Genomic DNA, 7,257 nt, shown 5'->3' with positions numbered 1-7,257 from the left:
AGATTAAGGTTTTGCACATACACATATACCACTCGCGGTAACAGCGGCTGAGTATTAATGAAGAAAATGTTTGGAGAGGTAAAACACGTACCGCCGCCCCAAACACTTCCTCTAACTGCGATTTCTATCTCAAAGGCCAGCTGCACAAAAAATTTCGTCCTCTTGAACACTTCATTTTCGTATGATCTACCTGAAACGTCTGCAAGATACAAAACATGAGAGCTGAATTATCCACGGTGCAAACAAACATCAACAATAGGTGATTTTGAAACTGAAATTGAGAATAGCGCGGCCATTACGGCCTAGCTCAAGTGTCGTTGCAGCCGGTGTACAAGAGGTTGCAACAGGACAGAAGATCGGAGCAAATATGCGCGCAATGCTTCGCCCTCACAGCAGCCCTAGGAGGAGCGCGCCCACCGGAGCTCGACCGGTTCCTCTGACTGGCCGGAGAAACAACCACCCGACAGGTCGCAATGTCACTTTCGTTTCACCTCTCTTTTTCATCGATTCGCCGGGAGGTGCCGCCTCTTGTACGGTGAAGCTATTGTAAACGCTTCTAATTAACAACGCATACCTAGGGACTTCCAGTCATGTTCCTGCTGGTTTGGTGGTAGGTACTGTAAGTTCAAAGTAAATTCAGCCCAGCTGAAATTTAAGTGCAGTTCAACTTTCAGAACATGCCTCTTTGAAACACGTGCGCTCAGCAGCATTTCCAATGTAGATTAATTTTACATTTCACATGTACGTTGTTTCCAGAAACTGCCGAGGCAAGCTCGACAAATCTTGTTTCACAACTCACGATTTGTCACAAATTCTCGGCTAAGCAGGAGTTCTCGCGTTCATTTAGTTTGCATATACTTGCAGTAACTGCTTTCAGGTTTGCCTCAGAAAACTGCTTAGACAAGCTGGGGCTAGCGAAAGGCGGGGGGTGGGGGGGGGGGGGGGGTGAGTAGTGGCTCGAGCCCCCGTGTTGTGAAAAAGGAAGGCTCCGACCCGCCCTTCCCCCCTACCCCGCCCTGTTGGTCCTGGCACGAATAGACAAATCCGCAGCGGTAGCTTTTCTGATAGAGGGGAAAAGTGAAAACGCTGTGTGTTTGAAATTTCGGTGTATGGTAAATACTCCCAGGTGGTCAAAAGTAATCCGGAGCACTCCACAACGGAGCGACTCATCGCCTGTGTAGCGCCGGCTCAATACAGCTGATAATCTCTCAATTGATTACACAAAGGACGGCTTCAAAACAACAAAATATGGCTGGAGTGGTGCTAACGGAGAGGCTCAAATACCTCCGAGCCGTTTTACGCAAACGTACGACCCGCCTGAAAAGGGTACTCGTTATTTGATTCGCGAGTCGCCTTGCTTCATTTATTCTTATAATCGCTACTGACACATTAATATCACATCAGTTCTGTGTGTTCCTGTAAGGAGGAGTAAACAATTTTCCTACTAAAATTTTACTCGCGATGGGGATTACATCACTCGTCAACGGGGATTGCAAGCGCGGTCCTCGAGCAACGCAGTGAGTAGGACTGCTCTTACCTAACCGATCAACTAATACCTTTAATTCATGCAGAATTTTTGAAGTGAACCAAACGCTAACACTTAAAACAAATTATGCTTGATTAAAGAATACGATTCTTCGCCGGCTTCTGCTAAAAAAACTATCCATTTCAGAGTCCCGAACACCAATTCTTGTTTCTATAACCACAAATCATTATCATCACCATCATTGACAGCATCATCACCCTCATCTATTATCCTGCCCCTCCTGAAAACACTTCCGAAGCCTCTGTAAACGAGCTCCCACAGTCACATTCTACCATTCATGATTTGCGACATCACAAATCGTAGTGAGGGAAACCATGTGGTGATGTTTACTAAGGAGCTGCTGTAGCAGTGAGTGTTATATCTGTACTCCCGGCATGATAATATTGCCGCAAACCACGTATGGGCTTGCTTATTTATTGTTTGTTTTTACTGCCGGGCCACGCCCGGCTGTGTTATCTGCGTTCCAAGCAAAGCGCGTCTTCCATTCTTTATTTTTATGCCGCACGGGCTATCACATTCAGATAATCAAACCGTTTCACCCTAACGTCGCTAGCCCAGAATAATCGCCTGTGATCTACAATGTTCTGGATGTGAATCGACGGTTCCAGAAACACTCGCGCCGAAAGATAAAAAGCCTGCAGAGCAGACGCCTCGGCATTCGATTCTGCGACGCTCGCCGACGCAAGTCACTTTGTTTACCGCTGCTTCGCCGCCTCTGTATTCTTTTGAGTTGTTAGGGGAGCACAAGTTCGCTCCAATAAACTTGTTTCTCCTTCATAACAACTGCGTCGTCCTTGGCTTCGTGACAATATACCACAATAGGTGAACTTGTTTCTTTACTTCACTGTCAAAACTCAAAATTAAAAAAAAAACATAATCAGCTAACTTCATTTTGTCGTCTTAAAACACATTGCGTTTGGTGAGGCAGCTGTAAAGAACACTCGTACTATGTTACAAGGCCATAAAGCCCATTAGGACAGTCTCTCTACTCAAGTATTCTCATTTACATAAATTAAGCAGAGCACATCAGGATAAGGTAACAAAGTTCCCTCGCGATGTATGTATTAGGCCCGCAAAGAAAATGACTGAAGTGGACTTCGAAAAGGTTTTTTTATACGCAATGTCTAGAGTTACGTCCGACGTAACCCAAAATCAAAAACAAAAGTTACCTCCGACGGAACTTTAAGCCACTGTCTAGAGTTACGTCAGACGGAACCCAGAATTGAATACTAAACTTACCTCCGACGGAACTTTAAGTCAGTGTCTAGAGTTGCGTCCGGCTTAACCTGTAAATGATATTGAAGTTACGGCCGACGGAAATGAAAATTAAAGGTACGCCGGTCGTATCTCGACCACAGCGGTTAAAGACACGTCAGACGTACGCCGACCCCGAAAACGTTCCTGCACATATGAATACCCTCCTCCGTTGAAGGGACTGTACGTCGGACATACTCGATGCCCAGAGGCTAAAGAAAGGCACGGCGGACTGACAGTGCAGGCCCGTCTGACACACCCGCAGATGTATCCTGAGGTTGTGCTATGTGGTTGCCTTGGTCGCTCGAGTGTTTGTCTTTTTGGCCTCTGTTGGTGGGATCCCGCCTGTCTCTGTGTCGGGTAGGAACCACCTCGCGCTCGTCAACACAAGTCCTAGGGTCGAATCCCCCTGGTTTCCTTTCATTTTTTGAGAGAATGACCATTGCTATGCATGTTTCTATCATTTTTATAAGATGAACCTTCCTGGTACCAACCGCCGCTCTTACGTTTTCCTCCGCAAGCCACGCGAAAAAAAGAGGACCCACCTGTAGTTTGTGATCTATGTCTTTGTTGCTGGAATCAAGTCTGTCCTTCCTTGACCAGCCGAAACAGTGTTTAATCGACAACCCACAACTGTGAAACATTCACTCTGTGTGCACTGTAACAAATTTAACTCTTCTTCCTCTTTCGTAACGGGTTTGTGGTGAGCCTGTCATAAGTTCCCGAAATTTAAACCTTGTTTTTTTACGCTGTGTGAACCGTACGCTAAATGGTACCGCTCCACATCAGCTTTCAAAATTCGAGTGATCGTTGCAGTGCTTCGTGTAAGGAAAGCAGCGGAATATGTACCACTGCCGTCCATCTTCTAAACATGATGCAAAAATGCATAGCAATGGTCATTGTCTCAAAAAAAGAAGGAAAGAAAGTTCTGGGGCTGGGAGATTCGAACGTAGGACTTCTGTTCACGAGTGCGAGGTGGTACCTTGTCGCCATGAAGCCAGATTGGACCGCATCGTGAACAGAGGCTTTACAAGACGAACACTCGAGCGACCAATGTCCCAGCGGTAATCTCGTCCGTTGTAAATCGCACAAGATCACACGGTAGGATCCTCCGTGGCCCTGGATTTGCATTTCCAGAGGGAACCAGATAGCACAACCTCAGGATACACCTGCGGCCGCATTAACCTTACTTTTCCTTTACTATACTTTTATTCACACCAATTTTACGTACTGCTTATCTTCATGGGGTAACGCATCGTACCCCACTCATTTGATTCCATCACAACATAGCCAAAATCAGGCCATTCGCATATTAACTTTTAGTCCATTGCGAACCCATACTCCTTCACTGCTTCGGGAATTGAGTATATTATCTATCAATGAAATATTAAAATATAGCATAACAATCTTGTCGTTTAAGTCATTACATAACACGGTTCCAATGAATGTTTTCACTCGGTAAAGTCTTGTTAATTTAAATTCCACTAGGTTTGCCTGTAATCATAACTTGCTTTTACCTATCGCCCACACTAATTATGGAAAACTAACTGCCAACTTTGCAGCTCTGGTGCTTTGGAATTCCCTGCCAACTAATGTTAAACTCTCTCCGTCGTTACACGTATTTAAAACAGGGGGAAGGAAGGAATAGTACAGGAAAGGCAGGGAGGTTAACCAGAATACTGTCCGGTTGGCTACCCTACTCCGGGGGGAGAGGATACGGGAAATGAAAGGGAAAGAAAGGACAGCGGTACATATTAAAGGAGAAAATGAGAGAAAGAAAAGTAGAAAAAACGCAAGGCGTGACCAGGCAACTATAAAGGCGGTACAAACAACGCACACAACCAGAAAATGCACAAAACTAATACGGTCCACTGATAAAATGGGCGAACTAAGGGCACTGCACTATAGTAATGTCCCTACAATCGTTCAGACAGGCCCGTGTCCTTCAAAAAGAGCAGTAGGGCTTTTATAGCCTTTTCGGCCTGTGTCGGACAGCGCCTATGGCACAAAATTGTCTGCGCCGTAAAGGGGAGGTCGTCGAGTCGGCGAAGTGTGGTGGAGAGCTGTTGCCTCGGCGTTATGAAGCGGTCACAATGGCACAGAAGGTGTTCAATCGTCTCGTCGGTGGCGCACGCATCACAAGCAGGGCTGTTGGCCATTCCAATGGTGTAGGAGTAAGCACCGGTGAAGGCAACACCTAGCCACAGGCGACAAAGTAAGGTGACGTCCGAGCGCGGCACGTTATTAGGTAGGTGGCGCTGCAAATCTGGGTCGAGCGAGTAAAGACGAGCGTTAGAGAACTCGGGTGTATTCCACTTAGCGAGAGTGATTTCCCGGGCAATGGACCGCAGCGACCTTGCAGCATCAGTGCGTGATAGAGGGACGCGGGTCAATCTTGCACTTGTGTGGGCGCCATGAGCCGCTCTATCCGCCTGTTCGTTCCCAGTAATGCCGCAGTGGCTTGGGAGCCACTGGAAAACGATATCATGTCTATGCCTGACTAATGTGTCATATAAGCACCGGATTTCAGCCACAAGTTGTTCGTATGGGCCGCGGCGGAGGGCAGATTGGATGCACTGAAGAGCGGACCTCGAGTCGCATAGCACAACCCATTTTTCTGGCGATTCCTGCTGGATGAATAGAAGGGCCTCCCGAATAGCTGCCAATTCAGAAGCGGTTGACGTCGGCGAGTTTGAAAGCTTAAAATAAATTTCGGTCGACCTTCTAGAATTTTATCTGCAGTCATAACTACATTCACACTTTTTAGTGTCCATATGCAACTGCCTGTCTTCTGTTACCCTTGGCTATATGCTAATTTTGTTGATTTAATTGATCTACTGGCAATATTTCATGTACCGTTGACTATGCGCTTACTTACAGGAGGTCCCCCTTCAGCCCTTGGTTCTGGGAGCTTCTTCTGTATGGTGACTCATGTACACATTATCATTGGACAAAAATACACTTTTTCTGATTCTGATTCTGATACGTCTCGGTTACAGCCCCACATCCCTGTTCTTCTTTCCACCGGATAGTCTCGGGTGTTGAGAGCGTACCCGCAGAGGGTGTCTTGGTTATAGTCGTCTTTTTTCACTTCACTTCACGACACCTGGACCGATAAAAACATTTCTGTAAAGGTAGCGCGGTCGGTCGGCTTGCTTAGCGGTCATTACAGCTTTTTACCCGTATGGTTTGGGGTGCAGTTATATTACACGATTATTCACTCACATTTTACATATTCTGAGCAGTTGTGTGGTGCCGGCCAGAACTGTGATAACTTTTCAGTGTTGCAGAGTGGAGCCACTCGCCTACTAAACCTGTCAAGAAATATATTACGTCAGGATATCTTATGCTGGAATACCACATCCCGGATGTAAAACAAACATTTTTGCTCAAATGAACTGTGTTCGTATCCAAGCAAGTGATCATGAACTATGATATTTTCTTTTCATTCTCCTAATTAAACTACTGTGTATGTGCTACGTCACACATTGGTTCCAGTAGAGAGGCCACGTATAACGGCATGCAAATGATGGATACCCACCGCGGTGGCTCAGTGGCTATAACGCGTTGCGCTGCTGAGCACGAGGTCGCGGGTTCGATGGCCGTCCGCAGCGGCCGCTTTTCTGATGGAGGCCAAAAGCAAAAATGTCCGTGTGTTCGAGATTTCGACGCACGTAACCGATCCCCAGGTGGTCAAAATTAATCCGGGATCCTCCACTACGGCGCGCGTCATCGCCTGCGTTGCGTCGGCGCGTTAAACCACACAATAAATCAAATCAAGCAAATGATAGATCATCTGATCATAAAACTTTCTAATGACTACCCTGATTTACTTTCAATTTACAACACTTTCAAGACGTTCCCGCATGCAAACGTACTGCTATAGTCCTGTTTCATTCGTCGGACGAGCAATTATCAGTAAAATGACGCAACGTTGCATGTTCTAGTACTTCTTGTGAGATATTTTTGTCCTCATGGTTATATATTTGGTTTCTAGTACCTTATGTGATGGGCACTCTTACCTATATGCTTTTATTATCGAGCGATTGCAATATGTTGTTCCGATGTACAACAGTTATTGAGGGGAAATAAGTTTTTTCTCTCATTTCTTCGTATCTCTGAAGGCATTTTGTGATTTCGTTGTTGTTAGTTTTTGTTGCTGCTCAAGCGGGGTTGAAGCCTGGTCATGAGGATACACTTCCTTTTTCTTTGCGTTTGGCTTTACAACACTGTACTGCCCAAATTCAACAATAAATACAATGCCGCTGTTCAACACCTCAAAGCTCGCACCTGTTCTTGGAAACTTGGTTACCCGTATGGTAGCAATTGAACTCCTGAAAACTCCTCTAATAGCCCAGCTCAGCCGACCATAGCTGCCCTCGTAGTTGAAGTACGCGTTAAACGCTGCTAGGTATAACTTCCACGAGAATGACGAGGCCGGGCATGCGATTACAGTA

This window comes from Haemaphysalis longicornis, unplaced genomic scaffold, assembly GCF_048455015.1.
Source record: "Haemaphysalis longicornis isolate Haplotype H1 unplaced genomic scaffold, Haemaphysalis longicornis Haplotype H1 scaffold_10, whole genome shotgun sequence".
NCBI lineage: Eukaryota > Metazoa > Arthropoda > Arachnida > Ixodida > Ixodidae > Haemaphysalis > Haemaphysalis longicornis.
The sequence above is the reverse complement of the archived record's forward strand: the minus strand, read 5'-3'. Positions refer to the sequence as shown.